Source organism: Panthera pardus, unplaced genomic scaffold (genome assembly GCF_024362965.1).
Source record: "Panthera pardus isolate Hobbes unplaced genomic scaffold, ASM2436296v1 HiC_scaffold_17, whole genome shotgun sequence".
NCBI classification, from domain to species: Eukaryota; Metazoa; Chordata; class Mammalia; order Carnivora; family Felidae; genus Panthera; species Panthera pardus.
The window spans coordinates 56,705,515-56,727,283 of NW_026526732.1; the positions used below are offsets into that span (position 1 = coordinate 56,705,515).

Consider the following 21,769-nt stretch of genomic DNA (forward strand, 5'->3'; position numbering starts at 1 on the left):
GACTGGAATGCAATAGTCAGGCCAGTGGGATGAGGGCTGAGGCCAATGAATACGGAATATTTAGCCATAGTCTCCATCCATTCATTCTAGGGGGCAGGGGTGCCAAGAAAAAAAGTCTTGCCCTCAAGAAGTTGACCCTCCAGATGGAGAAGACAGAGGATAAATTCTTTTGCTGAGTCCCCGGTGCCCCCCAGCCCTAAGCACTCTGTCCTCAAGCAACCTTACAAGCCATTTGCTACCCTTACCCCCATTCGACAAAGGCCTAAGTTCCCCAGCCAGGAAGTGAACAGGCAGGGCAGTAACCCTGGCAGCTGGACCCTGGAGTCTGTACTCTTACCCACTATTGTGGTACTAAGATCATAAACAAGAGGGTTCTTGTTCAAGATCGTGACATAGGAGGGTCCTGAACTTACCTCCTCCCACAGATGCACTGAATCTACAGCTACATACAGAATAATGTCCTCTAAAAGAAACACAAGTAGATAAGTCCTATGAATTGGGAAAATGAGAAAAAAAACACACATCGAAACAGGAGAGGCTGAGACACAATCTTACTTTGACCACCCCCCACGCCCAGCACAACTCAGAGATTCTTCCTGAGGAGTGAAGGGTCTGGACCCCACATCTGGCACCCCAACTTTTAAGACCTGTACCTAAGAGACGAGCCCCCAAAGCATCTAGCTTTGACAGCCAATGGTGTTTGTGACCATGAGACCCAGAGGCTATAGCAAAATGAGAAGTACTTTTTTTTTCTGTAGTCTACTCACAGTTTTAATTTGAAAGATGAAAAGTCCATGAGAATAGAGAAAATTCTAAGAGTTTTAAGATCTCTCGGCAACTTTCAAATGTACAGCACAGTGCTATTAACTACAGTCACCATGTTGGACATGACATCCCCAAAACTTTTGGAAGTTTATGCCTTGTGACGGCTTCACCCATTTCACACACCCAAGAAACAGTTCTTAAAGGGCTCATGCAGAATGCTCTGGCCACCCCCAGAGCTCGGCGGTGAGGAAGCCAACTGAAAAGTGCCCAGTCTTCCTGTGAAAAACATCTGTGTGCTTATCTTAAAGATTTGTCCTGAGGGAGGGACAGGCTTCTAACTTAACACACACATAGCAGCCTACTGAACTACTCTAAAGACCACAGAGGCCAGTGGGAGCCATTTTCACACTCTGCTTCTGCCTCCCTCTGTGTCACCAGTATTTCCTGGAAAGGCATTCATTCACACATCTGGTGCCGTGGATTTTGCAGCTGCTGCCTAAGGGCAACCCTTGATCACACTGGGCTCTGGTGGCCTGGGGGACTTACATTTGTGAGTCTCACAGGACTGCAACAAATGGAGAAACAGTTCTTAAGTGGCTCCCTCCTCGCCAGGGCACAACACAGAGATAGCAGTCTGAAATGCACCTCCAGTATTTCTGTGAAAGAGGCCTATTAGCTTATCTTCATCACTGTGGCCTAAGGGGCAAACTTCTCGTTAAAAACACATCTAAGGGCAAACTACAATCCCCTCTAGAGACCAGGGAGGCTGGCAGGTGTCATCATCTTCCTGCCTCTGTCCCGCCCCATATCATCAGAGTTTCCAGCATTTGTGGCCATACCACATCTCTTGATAGCCTGGCTTTCGTGGCCAGAGGTACTTGTGTTCACAGGGCTTGTGTTCTTGTGTTAATGGTGGCAAACAAAGAAACAGTTCTTAACTGGCTATTATCCCAAAGATCAGCACAGAGGGAGCACACAGAAATGTCCATTTCCAGTCTTCCCCTGAAAGAGGAATAATGGCATATTTTAAAAGCTGCTGTCTGAGTGTCTGGCTTCCAATCAGCCTGAATCTAGGTGCTGACTGAGATACTCTCCTTTAGGGCACTGAGAGATCTTGGTACACCCTCACCTACTAGAAGCCACCAAGACTATAGTAGGCTGCTTAGACAATCACAAAGGTTTGGCAGAAAATCAAGAGCTAGGGCAGGGTTGAACAATAGGTTTCAATAATAAGGTAACATGAGGTCACCCCTTCAAGAATGGGAGAAGTGGTTATTTTAAATAATAGATTAAAAACCCAACACAGAGTCAAAGAAAATGAAGAAACAGGAATACCTTCCAAACAAAAAGTTAAGACAAAACCTTAGAAAAAGCCCTCCATGAAACAGAGGTAAGTAATGTACCTGATAAAAAGTTCAAAGTAACTGTCATAAAGATGCTTACCATGCTTGAGAGATGAATGGATGAACACAGTAAGAACTTCAACAAAGAGAAAATATAAAAAAGTACCAAACAGAAGTCACAGAACTGAAAAGTACAATAACTGCACTAAAAAACACACACGCACACTACATTGTTTAATAGCAGACTAGATAAAGCAAAAGAAAGAATCAGTGGACTTGAAGACAGGGCAGTGGAACTCATCCAATCAGAGCAGCAAAAAGAAAAAAGAATGAAAAAGCTTAAAGAACTTATGGGACAAGACCAAAGAGACCAACATTCACATTATAGGGTCCCAGAAGAAGAGAGAAAAGGGGGCAGAACATTTATTTGAACAAATAATGGCTGAACACTTCCCCAACCTGGGAAAGGAAACTGACAGCAAGATCCAGGAAGCCCAGAAAGTTCAAAAACATATGTACCCAAAGAGATCCACACCAAGACACATAATTAAAGTGTTAAAGACAAGGAGAGAATATTTAAAGCAAAGAGAGAAAAACAACTTGTCAAACAAGGGAACTCTGTAAGACTATGAGTATATTCTTCAGCAGAAATTTTGCAGGCCAGAAAGGAGCAAGATAATATGTTCAAAGTGCTGAAAGGAAGTATCAACTAAGAGTACTCTATCAAGCAAAGTTGTCCTTCAGAATTGAAGGAGATATAGTTTTCCAGACAAGCAAAAGCTGTAGAGTTCATCACTACTAGAAATGCCTTCTAAGAAATGCTGAAAGGAAAGGAAAAGGTGCTAATTAGTGAGAACAATACATATGAAAGTATAAATCTCACTGGCAAAAGTAAATATATTATACAATTCAGAATAATCTAATGTAAAAATGGTGAGTTAATTTATAAACTAGTATGAAGGTTAAAAGACAAAAGTAATAAAAATAACCATAACTACAAAAAATATTAATGGCTACACAAGATAAATGTAATATGTGACATCAAAAGCAAATTGTGGAGTCAGAGGGAAGTAAAAAACTGTAGAGCTTTAGAATGTGTTTGAACTTAGTCATCATCAACTTAAAATACTGTTATAAGTTGTTTTATGTAAGCCTCATGGTAATCACAACTCAAAAACACATAGTAGTACACAAAAGAGAAAGAGAAAGAAATTTAAGCATACCACTAAAGAAAATCATCAAGTCACCAAGGAAGAGAACAAGAAAAGAATAAAGGATTTTCAAAACAACCATAAAACAACACAATGGAATAAGTACATACCTGTTGCTCTACTTTAAATGTAAATGGACTAAATTCTCCAGTCAAAAGACACAGAGTGACTGAATGGATAAAATTACAAGACCCATCTAGAATTCCAGTCTGATGGTGATGTAGGCAGACACTGAACTCACTTCCTCCATGCAACATAACAAATTATACCTATTTATAGGACAATTCCTCCTGAAGAAGAACTAGGGCCAACTGAACAGCTTCTGCACAACAAAATATGGCAAAAGAGAACAGCAAGAGATGGTAGCAAAGGACCCCTCCACTGCTGCAAACAGTAGTGGGGAGGGATGGTACTGAGGGACTGGGAGCAGATCTATCTGTCCATGGGCACAAAACAAACAAACAAACAAACAAACCTGCAATTTAAAAGAATAGCTATCATATAAAAGAACCAGCCCTAGAATTCTGCCAAACAGCAAGAGAGCTTCTGGAACCATCTCTAGGTGAAAGGAACTGCTAGACATAGTCTACACTCTCCCTCCACCTTCAAAGCACAGACCAGGGTACAGCCCAGGCATCCTAACAAGCCTGCCTGTCAGTGAGCCCTGGGCTTCTAGCCCACATCAGCCTACTCATTCCACCAAGGTGGCCACAGGGCCTGGAAACCCCTGGTTAGCAATCATTATAGCAACAGCTTTTGTACCAAGGTGCAAAGCAAAGCACTCTGGAACACTCCAGGCCTACACCAGTTGGGCTTCAGACAGCTTTCCAGGGTACCTCCAATGCAGAGAGCTCCAGTACCTTCTGACTTCCATCTGCTTCAAATCTTGCTACATCACCAGGGTGCTCCCTGCATGAAGGACCCTGGAAATTCCCCGCCTGTGCCTACCCCACCTGTGCCTGTTCCAGCCACCCCACCAGGGCAATCTCTGTTCAGAGACAATCCCACTCATGTCAGCCTTGGCTCCAGTCACCTGGCCAAGGCATCCACTGTGCTGAGCACCCAAGACACCCCAGCATGCACCCACTTGGCTTCAGCTCTCCTGCCTGGGCATATTGGCCCAGGGACCACTCTGGACCATGCCTACTTTAGCTTCAGCTATCCTGTCAGGTTGCCCCCTGCATGGAATACCCTAGCCTATACCCCACCTTGGCTTCATGGAGGATAATCAAGCCTATACCCCACCTTAGCTACAGCCACTGCTCCAGGGCATCTTCTGTGCAAAGAATCCTGGAAACCTCAGTTTAAACCCACTTTAGCTTCAGCTATCCTGTCAAGGTGCCCTCTGTTCACAGAGCCCTGAGACCCTCAGCTTACCCCCATTTCGACTTCAGCTGTCCTGCCAGGTTCCTACAGCACAGAGAGCCCTAAGACCCCTGGCCCACACCATCCACAGCTCCAGAAAGCCAGCAAAAGTCACCAAGCACACAGTCTATATAGGGGATGACCATACATAAGACCATTCCTTCAAGTTTAGGAGAAGCAGCTGTTCTGCTAATCTTTAGAAACAAAAAGAGAAAGTCAAGCAACATGGAGAGACAGGGGAATATGCTCCAAAAGAAAGAACAAGACAAAACCTCAGAAAAAGAACTAAATGGAATGGAGATAAGCAATATGCTTGATAAAGAATATAAAGTAATGATCGTAAAGATGCTTACTGGGCTGGAGGAAAGACTGGCAGAAATCAGAAAATACAAAAAAAGAATGAATCACAGTTGAAGAATACAGTAACTGAAATTTAAAACAAAATTTAGGGCAGCTGGGTGGCTCAGTCAGTTAAGTGTCTGACTTCAGCTCAGGTCATGATCTCATGGCTTGTGAGTTCTAGCCCCGCGAGCCCAGAACCTGCTTCATGTTCTGTGTCTCCCTCTCTCTCTGCCCCTCCCCTGTCCATGCTCCCTCTCTCTCTCTATTAAAAATAAATAAACATTAAAAATTTTTAAAACAAAATTTAATCAACAGATTAGCTGATGCAGAAGAACATATCAGTGGGATCTGGAAGAGGAGGTAATGAAAAGCACCTAAGCTTAACAGCAAAAAGAGAAAAGAATTTTAAAAAATAATGTCTATACTACCCAAAGCAATCTACACATTCAATCCAATGCCTATCAAAATAACATCAGCAGTCTTCACAGAACTAGAACAAACAATTCTAAAATTTGAATGGAACCACAAAAGACCCTGAATAGCCAAAGTAATGTTGAAAAAGCAAAACAAAGCTGAAGGCATCACAATTCTGGAGTTTAAGCTGCATTGCAAAACTGTACTCATCAAGACAGTATGGTACCAGCACAAAAACATACACATAGATCAATGTAACAGAATAGAGGACCCAGAAATGGACCTATAACTGTGTAGTCAACTCCTATTCAACAAAACAGGAAAGAATATCCAATGGAAAAAAGATAGTCTCTTCAGCAAATGGTACTGGGAAAACTGAACACAAACATGCAGAAGAATGAAACTGGACCACTTTCTTACACCATACACAAAAATAAATTAAAAAATGGATGAAAGACCTAAATGTGAGATAGGAAGCCATAAAAATCCTAGAAGAGAACACAGGCGGCAACCTCTTTGACCTCAGCCATAGCAACTTCTTTATAGACATATCTCCAGAAGCAAGGGAAACAAAAACAAAAATGAACTATTGGGATGTTATCAAGATAAAAAGCTTCTGCACAACAAGGGAAACATTCAACAAAACTAAGAGGCAACTGATGGAATAGGAGAAGATATTTTCAAATGATATGTTGGATAAAGGACTAGTAACCAAAATCTATAAAGAACTTATCAAACTCAACACCCAAAAAATAATACAGTCAAGAAATGGGCAGAAGACATGAACAGATGCAAGAAAAAATATTCAACAAGATGCAAGAAAAAATAATACAGTCAAGAAATGGGCAAGAAGACATGAACAGATGCAAGAAAAAATATTCAACATCACTCATAATACAAATACAAATCAAATTCATAATGAGATACCACCTCACACCTGTCAGAATGGCTAAAATTAACCACTCAGGAAACAATAGATGTTGGTGAAGATGTGGAGAGAGAGGAACCCTCTTACAATGCTCCTGGGGATGCAAACTGGTGCAGACACTCTGGAAAATAGTGTGGAGGTTTCTCAGAAAGTTAAAGATAGAACTATATTATAACCCAGCAATTGCACTACTAGGTATTTACCCAAAGAATGCACAAATACTGATTCAAAGGGGCACATGCACCCCAATGTTTATAGCAGCACTATCAACAATAGCCAAATTATGGACAGAACCCAAATGTCCATCAACTGATGAATGGATAAAGAAAAAGTGGTATATTTATACAATGCAATATTACTTAGCCATCAAAAAGAACGAAATCTTGCCATTTGCAACAATGTGGATGGAACTAGACTATATTATGGCAAGTGAAATTAGTTAAAGACATACCATTTCATTCATATGTGGATTTAAGAAACAAAATAGATGAACATAGGAGAAGGGAAGGAAAAATAAGATAAAAACAGGGAGGAAAACCATAAGAGACTCTTAACTGTAGAGAACAAACAGTGTTGCTGGAGGGAAGATGGATGGGGGGACGGGCTAAATGGGTGAAAGGCATTAAGGAGGGCACTTGTGATGAGCACTGGGTATTATATGTAAGTGATGATTCACTAAATTCTACTCCTAAAACCAATATAACACTATAAGTTAACTAACTTGAGTTTAAATAAAATCTTGGAAGAAAAAAATGAGGACAGGTAAAAGGATCTTTTGGACAACATCAAGGAAATAAACTTTGACACTATAGGAGTCCCAGAAGGAGAAGAGAGAAAAAAAGGGGCAGAAAACTTATTTGAAGAAATAATAGCTGAAAACCTTCCTAACCTATGAGAAAAAAAATAGACATTCAGGGTCAAGAAGCATAGAAAGTTCTGAACAAGATAAAGCCAAGGAAGTCCACACCATAACACATTATCTTTAATCTTTAATATTTTGTTAAGAGAGAATTTTAAAAGCAGCAAGAGAGAAGCAAAAAATTATATACAAGAGAAACCCTATAAAATTATTAGCTGATTTTTCAGCAGAAACTTTGCAGGCCACAAGGAAGTAGCATGATATATTCAAAGTACTGAAAGGAAAAAACCTACAACCAAGAATACTCTACCCAGCAAGGTTATCATGGACAACTGAAGGAAAGCTACAGAGTTTCCCCAGACACACAAAAGTTAAAGGAGTTTATACCACTAAACCAGCCTTATAGGAAATGTTAAAGGGACTTTAAGTGAAAAAGAAGTGGCCATAATTAGATGTAAGAAAATTATGAATAAAATGATATAAAATATGACAGCATATACATAAAACATGGAGGGAGTAAAACATTTTTTTAACATTTGTTTGAACTTAAGTGATAATCAACTTAATACAGACTCCTATATAGTTAATATGTTATATATGAACTTCATGGTAATCAAAAACCCAAAACCTATCAAAGAATACACAAAAATTAAAGAGAAAGAAAGCCAAATATAACACTACAGAAACTTATCAATTACAAGAAAGAGAGGGGCGCCTGGGTGGCTCAGTTGGTTAAGAGTCCGACTCTTGGTTTCATTCAGCTCAAGTCACGATCTCATGGTGTGTGAGTTCGAGCCCCACATCGGGCTCCGTGCTGGCAGCGTGGAGCCTGCTTGGGATTCTCTCTCTCTCCCTCTCTCTCTGCCCCTCCCCCACTCACTCTGTCTCTCAAAAATAAATAAATAAAACTTAAAAAAATTAAAAGAAATTGCAAAGAAAGGGAGCAAGAGAAGAAGAACAGAGTAGAACCAACAAAAACAACTAGAAAACAATTAACAAAATGGCAGTAAGTACATACCTATCAATAATTACTTTAAATGTAAATAGCCTACATGCTCCAATTAAAAGACACAGGGTGGTGAAATGAGTAAAACAAAACAAAACAACAACAACAAAAACCCCAACCATTTATATTCTGCCTATAAGAGACTCACCTCAGACCTAAATACACAAATAGACTGAAAGTGAAGGGGTAAAAAAACAAAAAACAAAAAACAAAAATCAAACAAAAAAAAACATTTACCACACAAATGGAAGTGGGGGAAAAAAAAGCTGGAGTAGAAATACTTACACCAGACAAAACAAACTTTAAAACAAGACTCTAACAAGAGAAAACAAAAGGGCATTATATGAGGATAAAGGGATCAATCCAACAAGAGGATATAACAATTGTAATACTCTATGTACCCAACACTGGAGCATCTAATACATAAAGCAAATATTAATGGACATAAAGAAATTTGTGATAATACAGTAATAGTAGGGGGTACCCTACTTACATCAGTAGATAGATCAGCCAGGCAGAAAAATCAATAAGAAAACAGTATCTTTGAATGACACATTAGACCAGATGGACCTAACAGATACATACAGAACATTCCATCCAAAAACAATGGAATACACCTTCTTTTAAAGTGCACATGGAACATTTTCCAGAATAGATTAGGCCACAAAACAAGTCTCAATAAATTTAAGAATTCATTCTTAAGAATTTAAGACTGAAATCATACTGCACATCTTTTCTAACCACAAGGGTAAGAAACTAGAAATCAATCACAAGAAAAAAAACTGAAAAAAAACACAAACATGTGTAGGCTAAATAACATGATACTAAACAGACAATGGGTCAGTGAAGAAATCAAATAAGAAATTTAAAAATACATAGAGGAAATGAAAATGAAAACACCATGGTCCAAAATCTTTGGGGCATAATGAAAGCAGTTCTAAGAGGCAAATACATAATGATATAGACCTACCTCAAGAAACAAGTAAAAGCTCAAATAAAGAATCTAACCTTGGGGCACCTGGCTGCCTCATTCAGTACAGCAAGTGGCTCTTGATCTTGAGGTTGTGAGTTTGCACCCTATGTTGAGTGTAGAGATTACTTAAAAACAAAATATTAACAACAAAAAAAGATTATCAAGAATCTAACCTTATACCTAAAGGAACTAGAAAAAGAACAAATACAGCCCAAGGTGAGTAGAAGAAGGAAATTATAAATCAGAGCAGAAGTAAACAAAGTAAAGATTAAAAAACACAATAGAAAAAATGAAAGAGCTGGTCCTTTGAAAAGATAAAATTAATAAACACTTAGCCAGAATCATGAAGAAAAAAAGAGAAAGGACCCAAAACAATGAAATCAGAAATGAAAAAGAATTAACAATGGACACCATGGAAATACAAAGGATTGTAAGAGAATATCATGAAAAATTATATGGCAACAAATTGGACAACTTAGATGAAATGGATAAATTCCTAGAAATATACAATCTTCCAAAACTGATTCAAGAAGAAATAAATAATTGGAAGAGACTGGTCACTAGCAACAGAACTGAATTGTTAATTAAAACACTACCAAAAAATAAAAGTCCAGGACTACAGGGATTCAAAGGTGAATTCTGCCAAACATTTAAAGCTGAGTTAATAACTGTTCTCCTCACACTATTCCAAAAAACAGAAGTGGAAGAAAAGCTTCCGAATACATTCTATGAGGCCAGCTTTACCCTGATACCAAAACAAGACAAAGATACCACACACACACACACACACACACACACACACACACACACACACAATTATAGGCCAATATCCTGATGAACACAGATGCAAAAAAATACTCAAAATATTAGCAAACTGTATTCAAAAATACATTAAAAGAATCATTTACCACAAATGGGATTTATTCTAGGGATGCAAAGATGGTTCAATATTTGCAAATCAATCAACATGTTATACCACATAAATAAAATGAAGGATAAAAATCATGTGACCGTTTCAATAGATACAGAAAAATCATGTGACAAAATTCAACATCTATTCATCATAAAAACTCTCACAAGTGGGTTTAGAGGTAACACACTTCAACATAATAAGGGTCATACATAAAAAAGCCCCACAGTTAATATACTCAGTAGTGAAAAACTTAGAACTTTCTCTCTAAGATCAGGAACAAAACAAGGATATCCACTTTCAAACTTTTATTCAAAATATAGTACTGGCAGTCCTAGCCACAGAAATAAGACCAAAAAAAGGCATCCAAATGGTTAAGGAATAAATTAAACTGTCGCTTTTGCAGATGGCATGATACTATACATAGAAAAAAAAAAAAGACTCCACCAAAAAACTATTTGAATAAATGAATTCAGTGAAGTTGTAGGATACAAAATTAATACCCAGAAATCAGTAGTATTCCTATATACCAATAGTGCAAAAGCAGAAAAAGAAATTAAGAAAACAATTCCATTTACAATTGCACTAAAAAGAATAAAAACCTAGAAATAAACTTAATCAAGGAGGTGAAAGACCTATACTCTGAAAACTATAAAACACTGATAAAAGAAATTAAAGATGACACAAATGGAAAGATCCTCCATGCTCATGTATTGGAAGAATATTGTTAAAATGTCCATACTCCCCAAAGAAACTACAGATTCAATACAATCCCTGTCAAAATACTAATGGCATTCTTCACAGAATTAAAATAAATAATGCAAAAGTTTGTATATGAGCACAAAAGACCCTGAATAGCCAAAGCAATCTTGAGCAAGAAGATCAGCTGAAGGCATCACAATCCCAGATTTCAAGACATACTACAAAGATACAGTAATCAAAACAGAATAGCACTGGCACAAAAACAGATACACATAAACCCATAGAACAGAATAGACAGCCCAGCAATAAATCTATGCTTATATAGCCAAGTAATCTATGAGAAAGGAGGAAAAAATATACAATGGGGAAAAGATAGTCTTTTCAATAAATGGTCCTGGGGAAAACTGGACAGCTACATATAAAAGAATGAAACTGGACCACTTTCTCACACCATACACAAAAATAAACTCAAAATGGTTTACAGACCTAAATGTGAGACCTGAAGTCATAAAAATCCTTTAGAAGAATACAGGAAGTAATGTCACTGACATTGGCCTTAGCAACATTTTCTAGATGTCTCCTTTGGCATGGGAAACAAAACCAAAAAATAAAGGGACTATGTCAAAATAAGTTCTTGCACAGTGAAGGAAACCATCAACAAAGCAAAAAGGCAACCTACTGAATGGAAGAAGACAATTACAAATGATATATCAGATAAGAGGTTAATATCAAAAATACATAAAGAATTTCTACAACTCAACAACCCCCAAATAATCTGATTAAAAAATGGGCAGAGGACCTGGATATTTTTCTAAAGAAGACATACAGATGGCCAACAGACACATGAAGAGATGTTCAACATCACTCATCATCAGGGAAATGCAAATCAAAACCGCGATGAGATATCACCTTACACCTATCAGAATGTCTAAATCCAAAAGACAAGAAATAAGTTGTTAGTGAGGATGTGAAGAAAAAGGAACTCTAATACACTGTTGGTGGAAATTAATTTCCACTCATTGTGGAAAACAGTATGAGATTTCTTCAAAAAATTAAAAATAGAAATATCCTATGATTCAATAATCCCCCTACTGGGTTATTTACCCAAAGAAAATGAAAACATCAATAAGAAAAGATATATGCAACCCTATGTTTATTATAGCATTATTTACAGCAACCAAGATATGAAAGAAATGTAAGTGTCCATCAATATATGAAGGGATAGGGAAGATGTGGTATATACATACAATGGAATATTACACAGTCATAAGAAAGGATGAGGTATTTTCATTTTAGACAATACGATGAACCTGGAGGATATTATACTAAGTGAAATGTCAGAATGGCAAAGGCAAATACTGTATAATGTCACTTCATGTATACTCTACTAAACAAACAAAAAATCGGAATCAGACTTATACAGAAAACAAATTGATGGTTGTCAGAGGAAAGGTAGGTAGGAGGATGGACAGAATGAAGGGAAGATGGAGATACAGGCTTCTACTTATGGAATCATAAGTCATGAGAATAAAAAGGCAGAACATAGGTAATATAATCAATGATTGTATGGTGACAGATGGTAGTCTGCACTCGTGATGAGCATAGCATAATATATAAAAAAGTCGAATCACTATTTTGTACACCTGAAACTAATGTAACATCGTTACATGTTACATGTTACATGTAACACTCAAATAAAAAGTTTTTAAAAACCCCACCTATCTGCTGCCTACAAGAGATTCACTTCAGAGAGAAGGACACACACAGACTGGAAGTAAAAGAATGAGAAAAGATATTCCATGCAAATGAAACCAAAAGAAATTTGGAGTAGCTATACTTATATCAGACAAAATAGACTTGAAGACAAAAACTGTAATGAGACAAAGAAGGTAATTAGGTAATGATAAAGGTGTCAATATAATAAGAGGATATAATATTCAATATTTATGTACCCAAACATAAGAGTGCCTAAATATATAAAGCAAAGATTAGCAGACCTAAAGGCAGAAATAAACATTAATCATAGAAGACTTTATTTTTTTTTAATATGAAATTTATTGGCAAATTGGTTTCCACACAACACCCAGTGCTCATCCCAACAGGTGCCCTCCTCAACGCCCATCACCCAATCCCCTCCCTTCGCCCCCCCATCAACCCTCAGTTTATTTTCAGTTTTTAGGAGTCTCTTATGGTTTGCCTCCTTCCCTCTCTGTAACTTTTCCCCCTTCCCCTCCCCCATGGTCTTCTGTTAAATTTCTCAGAATCCACATAAGAGTGAAAGCATATGGTATCTGTGTTTCTCTGTATGACTTATTTCACTTAGCATAACACTCTCCAGTTCCAGCCACATTGCTACAAAAGGCCATATTTCATTCTTTCTCATTGCCACGTAGTACTCCATTATGTTTATAAACCACAACTTCTTTATCCATTCATCAGTTGACGGACATTTAGGCTCTTTCCATAATTTGACTATTGTTGAAAGCACTGCTATAAACATCAGGCACAAGTGCCCCTATGCATCAGCACTCATAGACTTTAATACCCCACTTTCATCAATGTATCCATCATTCAGACAGAAATTAAGGAAACATTGCCCTAAATGCCACATTAGACCAAATGGAGTTGACGTGTACAGAATATTCCATCCAAGAGCACTAGAATACACATTCTTCTCAAGAAAACACGAAACATTCTCAAAAACAGGTCATGTTAGGGCAGAAGTCTTAAATGTAAGAAGATTGAAATCCTATCAAGCATCTTTTCCAATCACAATGATATGAAAGTAGAAATCAATTATAAGAGAACTGGAAAACTCACAAATATGTGAAGATTAAACATGCTACTGAACAATCATGGGTCAAAGAAGAAATAAAAAGAGAAACCATGCTCCCTCACAGCCTACCTCACTAAATTCAGCAGGCAGACATATCCCAGCTCAGAACTCTCCTGTAACCCCACTCACTAAAACCCAACAGGCACATGCAATCCCTACAGAAAATGCCCCTTGAACACCTGGCTCTTGTGGCCAGGGGGGCTTGTGTTTCTGTACCCCAAGGGGCTAAAACAATTGGCGAGACAGTCCTTGGTAGGCTACCACCCCCAGGGTACTACACAGACAGCAGACTGAAACACATCTCCAGTCTTCCTGTGACTACTCCTTCAAGACTGGGAGAGATAGCTCTTTGACTTGATATATAGAAACAAACACAGAGGGGTGCTTGCGTGGCTCAGTCTGTTACATGTCTGACTCTTGATCTCACTCAGTTCAGGTCATGATCTCATGGTTCCTGAGATCTAGTACCACATGGGGCTCTGCGCTGACAGTGTGGAACCTGCTTGGGATCCTCTGGTCTCTGTCTCTGTCTCTCTCTCTCTCTCTGGCCCTCTCCTGCTCGTGCTCTCTCTCAAAATAAATAAATAAATACTAAAAAAAATAAGAAGCATAGAGTAAGCAAAATGAGGAAACAAAGAAATACATTCCAAAGAAAAGAACAAGCTAAAATTCCAGAATAAAACCTTACTGAAACAGAGATAAGTAATTTACCTGATGAAGAGTTCAAAGTAACAGTCACAAAGATGCTCACCAGTCTTGAGAAAAGAATGGATGAACATGAAGAGAAGTTCAACAAAGAGATAGAAAGTATAAGAAAGTACCAAACAGAAGTTATAAAGCTAAAGAATACAACAACTGAAAAATACACTACAGGGATTCAATAGCAGACTAGATGAAGCAGACAAAAGAGTCAGTGACCTGGAAGAAAGTACAGTGGAATTGACACAAACAGATCAGTAAAAAGAAAAAAGAATTTTAAAAAGTAAAAATAAGTTAAGGGATCTATAGAACTGTATCAGGCGATAAGGGATAACAAGACTTTAAGTGGACTAGCAATTTTGGTTGGAGTGACCTTAAAGAACAAAATAACCTTTGAGTGATTAAAATCTAGACTCACTAATCAAAATATTACATCACTTATTGATGCAAGATATTGATTGACGGAACAAGTTACCCTTGGATAATAGTGCAATCCTATTCTAGGTTTCATATCAACAATAGAGTTTATCAGTTATATCAGGACATCCAAAAGGTGCAGCCACTATAAATGGTTCATTTATTCAATGATTAAAATCCTACATGATCTGAGTTCAGACCAGAAGTAGTCCAGGTTAGTTCCTTTCTATTATAAATTTCTCCCAATATGGAAGGACAAGAAAACTGAAGCCTACTTCATTAGTTTGAAGTACCCTCAAACTAATAGATTGTATAATCTTAATTTAGTTAATTTACATATGTCCTGCCCAAGAACAGGTTTTTGTAGGGTGTCAGAGCCCAGTAATTGTGTAAAACTTAAACCCTTATAGTCAGAGGTTCAATTCCTCTTCCTAACAACATGTTTAGAATTAATATTATCTCATTGGTTATCCCCACCCCACTTGCCATAGCATTCCTCAACTAATCAAATGAAAAGTGCTAGAATATATACAACTTTGCAAAGGACCAAAAATTATTGGCCCTCATGGTTTATTACAACCCATTGTTGATGCTATAAAACTATTCATTAAAGAACCAATGAAATGCTAACATCATCAATATCCATATCCATTAGTGAACCAATCTTAGCCCTCACCATAGCAACAACAATATAAATTCCCCTGCCTATACCATATCCACTAGTCAATATAAACCTAGGAGAACCTATTCATGCTAGCTATGTCAAACTCAGTTATATATTCCATCCTCTGACTTTGATGGGCCTCAAATTCAAATATGCTTTAACTGGGGGCGCCTGGGTGGCTCAGTCGGTTAAGCGTCCGACTTCAGTTCAGGTCACGATCTCGCGGTCCGTGAGTTCAAGCCCCGCATCAGGCTCTGGGCTGATGGCTCAGAGCCTGGAGCCTGCTTCCGATTCTGTGTCTTCCTCTCTCTCTGCCCCTCCCCCGTTCATGCTCTGTCTCTCTCTGTCTCAAAAATAAATAAACGTTAAAAAAAAATTAAAAAAAAACAAAAAACAAATATGTTTTAACTGGAGCTGTAGGAGCAGTAGCCCAGAGAATTTCACATAAAGTAACTCTAGTAATTATCTTACTATCAGTACTGTTAATAAATGGATTGTTTATACTACCAACATTAATCACTAATCAAGAATTCTTATGATTAATTTTTCTATCATGACTACTAGTCATGATATGATTCATTTCAACCCTACCAGAAACCAACAGAGCCTCGGAATCAGAACTAGTCACTAGCTTCAGCACTGAATATGCAGAAGGCCCTTTTGCCCTATTTTTCCTAGCAGAATAGGCCAAAATCATCCCAATAAACATTTTCACAACAATCATATTCCTAGAAACATTTAACAGCCCCTACATGCCAGAACTACATACAGTTATTTTTATTATCAAAACCCTCCTACTAACCATTACCTTCCCATGAATCTGGGCATTTTACTCACAATTCCAAAACAACTAACTGATATATCTTTTGTGAAAAAACTTTCTATCGTTACATTAGCCCTTTGTATGTAATACATGTCCTTGCCTATAATTACACCAGGTATAACATCACAATCCCAAAAATATGTCTGACAAAGAATTTCCTTGACAGAGTAAATGTAAATAATAGATGTTTAGACCTTATTTCTGGAATTATAGGAATCAAACTACTTTTAAGAATTAAACGATTAACCCCCGAGACATGGCAGTATCTACTAAATATTTTCTAACACAAGCAACCACATCAATACTGCTTATAATGGCCATTATTAACTTAATATACTATGGACAATGAACAATTACAAAAATCTTTAATCCCACAGCATCCATCTGCCATTGTAACAATAGCTCTCATTGTAAAACTTGGACTTCCCCCTTTCCACTTCTGAGTACCCGAAGTAACACAAGAGGGGTGCCTGGGTGGCTCAGTTGGTTAAGCGTCCGACTTAGACTCAGGTCTTGGTCTCACCGTTTGTGAGTTCGAGCCTTGCATTGGGCCCTATGCTAACAGCTCAGAGCCTGGAGCCTGCTTCAGATTCTGTGTCTCCCTCACTGCCCCTCCCTTGCTCGCTCACTCTCTCTCTCAAAAATATATAAACACTAAAAAAAATTTTTTTTTACTTTGAAGTAACACAAGGAATTCCATTATCCTCATGTTAATTTTATTAATACAACAAAACCCTGCACCAATGTCAGTCTTATGCCAAATCTCACCATCCATTAATCCAAACTTAATTCTAATCATAGCTATTACATCAATTGTAACTGGAAGATGAGGTGGGCTTAACCAAACCCAACTGTGAAAAATCATATCCTATTCATCAATTGCCCACGAGATGAATAATACCTTACAATGACATCACAATGACACTCACCACATATATATTATGTGTAATTCATCCACCACAACACTATCACTCTCATATATATGAAACAAATACCCTTAATCACTATATTAATCTTCACTACCATACTATCAATAGGCCTTCCTCCTCTCTAAGGATTCCTGCCCAAATGGATAATTATCCAGGAAATGACCAAAAAAAATGATCTTATTATACCAACATTAATAGCCATTATAGCACTACTCAATCTGTACTTCTACATGCAATTAACTTCACATCACTAATTATATTTCCATCACTAAACAACATAAAAGGACATTTTGAAAGTACAAAATGATTAACTCTTTTAACACCACTAATTATAACATCAACAACAGTCCTCCCACCTGCACCTATCAATCTTGGACTAGAAATTTAGGTTAGAAAAGACCAAAACCCTTCAAAGTCCTAAGCAAGTATATTCACTTAATTCCTAAAAAGTACAGGGATTGCAAAACTCTATCCTACATCAATTGAATGCAAATCAAGTTCTTTAAGCTAAAACCTTACTAGATTGGTGGGTTTCCACCCCACGAAATTTTAGTTGGTGGTTAATACCCTAATCAGTTGGCTTCAATTACGTCTCTCACCATCTAGGGGGGGAAAAGGGCAGGAGAAGCCCAGCAGTGTTGGAGCTGCTTCTTTGAATTTGTAATTCAGTAGGATATTCACCACAGGGCTTGACAAAAAGAAGACTCAACCTCTGACTTTAGATTTAGAGGTTACTGCTTACTCAGCCATTTTACTTATGTTCATAAACTGCCCACTATTCTCCACAAACCATAAAGATATCAGCACTCTATACCTACTATCTGGTGCATTAACTAAAATAGGAAGAACTGCCTGAAGCTTTTAACCCATATGTAACTTGGCCAACCTGGAGTTTATTGGGAGATGACCTAATTTATAATGTACTCACAATTGCCCATGCACTTGTGATAGTCTTCTTTAGAGTATTACCTATTATAATTGGAGAATTTGGGAACTGTTTAGTCCCCTTAACAATCAGAGCACCTAATAAAGCATTCCCCCAAATAAATAACATGAGCTTTTTGACTATAACCACCATCATTTCTGCTCTTACTCACCAACAGTTGGAGCAGGTACAGGAACCAGTTGAACAGTATAAGCACCCCCAGCCAGCAACCTAGCTCCCATAGAAGCCTCAGTCAATTTAACATCTTCTCTCTGCATCTATGTGTAGCCTCAATTTTAGGGGGCTATCAATCTTATTACCATAATTATTAATATAAAACCACCCAGCTATATCTCAATACCCAACACCTTCATTCATTGGATCCCTCCTAACCACAACCATCCTGCGACTACTATCACATCCAGTCTTAGTCTGAATTACCACATTACTAACAGACCATAACCTACACACCACATTCTTTGATCCTATAGGAGGAGGCAACCCAAGTTGATACCAATACCTACTTTGAGTTTTTTTGTTTGGTGGTGGTTGTTGTTGTTCCAGAGAGAAAGAAAGCAGGGGAGAATCAGAGGGAGAGGGACAGAGAGAATTCTAAGCAGGATCCATACCCAGCATGGAGCCCGACATGGGGCTTAATCCCACAACTGTGAGATCATGACATGAACCGAAATCAAGAGTCAGACACTTAACTGAGCCTCCCAGGTGCCCCACCAATACCTATTTTGATTTTGATTCTCCAGATATCCCAAAGTTTATATTCTTATCTTCCCTGAATTTAGAATAATTTCATGTGGTATGATGTATTATTCAGGTAAAAAAAGAACCTTTTGGACATATAGGAATAGTCTGAATCATAATATCTACTGGATTCCTAGGTTTTATTGTATGAGCCTATCATATATTAACAGTAGGCACAGATGTTGATACACAAGCATATTTTACATCAGCTAATAGAATTATTGTCATCCCTACAGGAATGAAAGTATTTAGTTAACTAGAAACCCTTCATAGAAACATTAAATGATTACTAGCCATACTATAACTTTTATCTTCCTATTCACAGTAGGAGGTCTAACAGGAATTGTCTTAGCCAACTCATCCCTAGACATTATTCTCCAGGACACATATGTTTGGTAAGACATTTTTACTATGTATTATCAATAGGAGCATTATTCACCATCATAGGAAGATTTAGTCACTATTCCCATTATTTTCAGGCTACACATTCAACCATACTTGGGCAAAAGCCTCTTTACAATCATGGTAATTGGAGCTAATATAACTTTCTTCCCATAGCACTTTCTTGGCTTCTCAAGAATGCTCTGACATTGCACTGACTATCCAGATGCATACACAACATGAAATACTATGCCATCTGTAGGTTTATTTATCTCCCTAACAGCAGTAATATTAATTATATTCATAATTTGAGAAGCATTTGCATCTAAATGAGAAGTAGCAATAGTGGAATTAACTAACACTAATCTTGAATGACTACATGGCTACCCTCTACAATATCATTCATTTGAAGAACCCACTTATATAAGCCTAAAATAAGAAAGGAAAAAATAGAACCCTCTCAAAATGGTTTCAAGTCAATACCATAACCATTATGTCTTTCTCAAAAGTGAAATATTAGTAAAAATTACATAACTTTGTCAAAGTTAAATTATGGGTGTAAGTCATTTAAAAATTTTTTTATGTTTATTTATTTTTGAGAGGGAGAGGGAGAGAGAGAGAGAGAGAGCACAAGTGGGGGAGGGGAAGAGAGAGAGGGAGACACTGAATCCAAAGCAGGCTCCAGGCTCTGAGCTGTCAGCACAGAACCCAATGTGGGGCCTGAACCCACAGACTGGGAGATCATCACCTGAGCCAAAGTCAGACGCTCAACCAACTGAGCCACCCGGGCTCTCCTGGGTGTAAGTTCTTTATATCTCCGTGGCATATCCATTCAACTAGGCTTCTAAGGTACAACATCCCCCATCATAGAAGAACTCCTACACTTTAACAACCATACATAATCATCTTCTTAATCAGCTCTCTAGTTCTTTATATCATTTCACTAATATTAACAGCTAAATTAACCTAAATACAACAGATGTACAAGAAGTAGAAACAATATAGACTATCCTACCAGCGACTATCCTAATCCTAATTGAGATCAACAACCCCTCACTAACTGTAAAAACTATGGGCCATCAATGATACTGAAGCTATGAATATACAGACTATGAAGACTTAAACTGTGACTTCTATTTCTTGACTTCTTTGACTTCTTAAACTTTGATCCCCACACAACACTTAACACCAGGAGAACTACAACGAGTAAAGGTTGACGACCAAGTTGTTTTTGCATAGAAATAACAATCCAAATATTAATCTCATTAGCAGACATCTTACACTCATGATCCATCCCTCTCTAGGCCTAAAAATAGAAGCCATCTCCAGACAATTAAATCAACCAGAATACCTATACATCCAGGCCTATATTATGGGCAGTGCTCAGAAATATGTGGGTTAAATCAGTTTTATACCAATCATTCCTGAATTAATTCCACTAAAACACTTAGAAAAATGATCTGCAACTGTACTGTAATGTCATTAAGAAGACAAGTAGCATTAACCTTATAAGTTAAAGACAGAGTTTAAGCCTTTTTAATGATATGCCACAACTAGACACATCAACATAATTTATCACCTTCATATCAATCATTATAACCCTATTTGTTATATTTCAACTAAACATTTCAAAACATTACTACCCATCAAGCTCAGAATTAAAAACGACGACGACACTGGAGTACCTCACCTCTTGAGAGAAAAAGTAAATGAAAATCTATGTGCCTCTTTCAGTACCCCAATAATGATAGGGTTATCTATTAAAGTTTTATTCGTTATATCCCCTATACCTAACCAGCTAATCAACAACTGTCTAATTGCTATCAAACAATGACTAAGTCAGTTAACATCAGACCAAATAATAACTATCCAATAAGCCATACAGAGAAAGACAGATACCATATGTGTTCACTCTTATGTGGATCCTGAGAAACTTAACAGAAACCCATGGGGGAGGGGAAGGAAAAAAAAAAAAAAAAAAGAGGTTAGAGTGGAAGAGAGCCAAAGCATAAGAGACTCTTAAAAACTGAGAACTGAGGGTTGATGGGGGGTGGGAGGGTGGGTGATGGGTATTGAAGAGGGCATCTTTTGGGATGAGCACTGGGTGCTGTATGGAAACCAATCTGACAATACATTTCATATATTAAAAAAAAACAAATAACTATCCATAATCATAGGACAAAATCAAGGACAAAACTGAACCCTAATATTCTATTCCTCATCCTTTTATTGACCCAGCAAACCCCTGGGCCTACTACCACACTCATTTACACATACCATACAACTTTCAGTGAATCTGGGAATAGCCATTCCACCTTAAGTAGGGACAGTAATTAATGGTTTGCGTCACAAAACAAAAGCATCCTTAGCCCACTTTCTATCTCAAGGGACACCCATCCCACTCATTCCAGTACCAGTAGTTAACGAAACCATTAGTCTTTTCATCCAACCAAGAGCACTAGCTGTATCTAGTACAAACTGCCAATATCGCTGCTGAACACCTACTCATCCATTTATT

At 37.7% G+C, this 21,769-nt stretch overlaps 1 long non-coding RNA gene and 1 pseudogene across 2 annotated transcripts in view; one reads left to right on the forward strand and one right to left on the reverse strand.

Annotated features, from left to right (window-relative positions):
* Positions 1–21,769, reverse strand: part of LOC109263476 (uncharacterized) — a 128,509-nt gene that overhangs the window by 3,516 nt on the left and 103,224 nt on the right. The window lies entirely within an intron of this gene.
* LOC128777667 (cytochrome c oxidase subunit 1-like) lies at positions 17,944–19,689 on the forward strand (annotated as a pseudogene).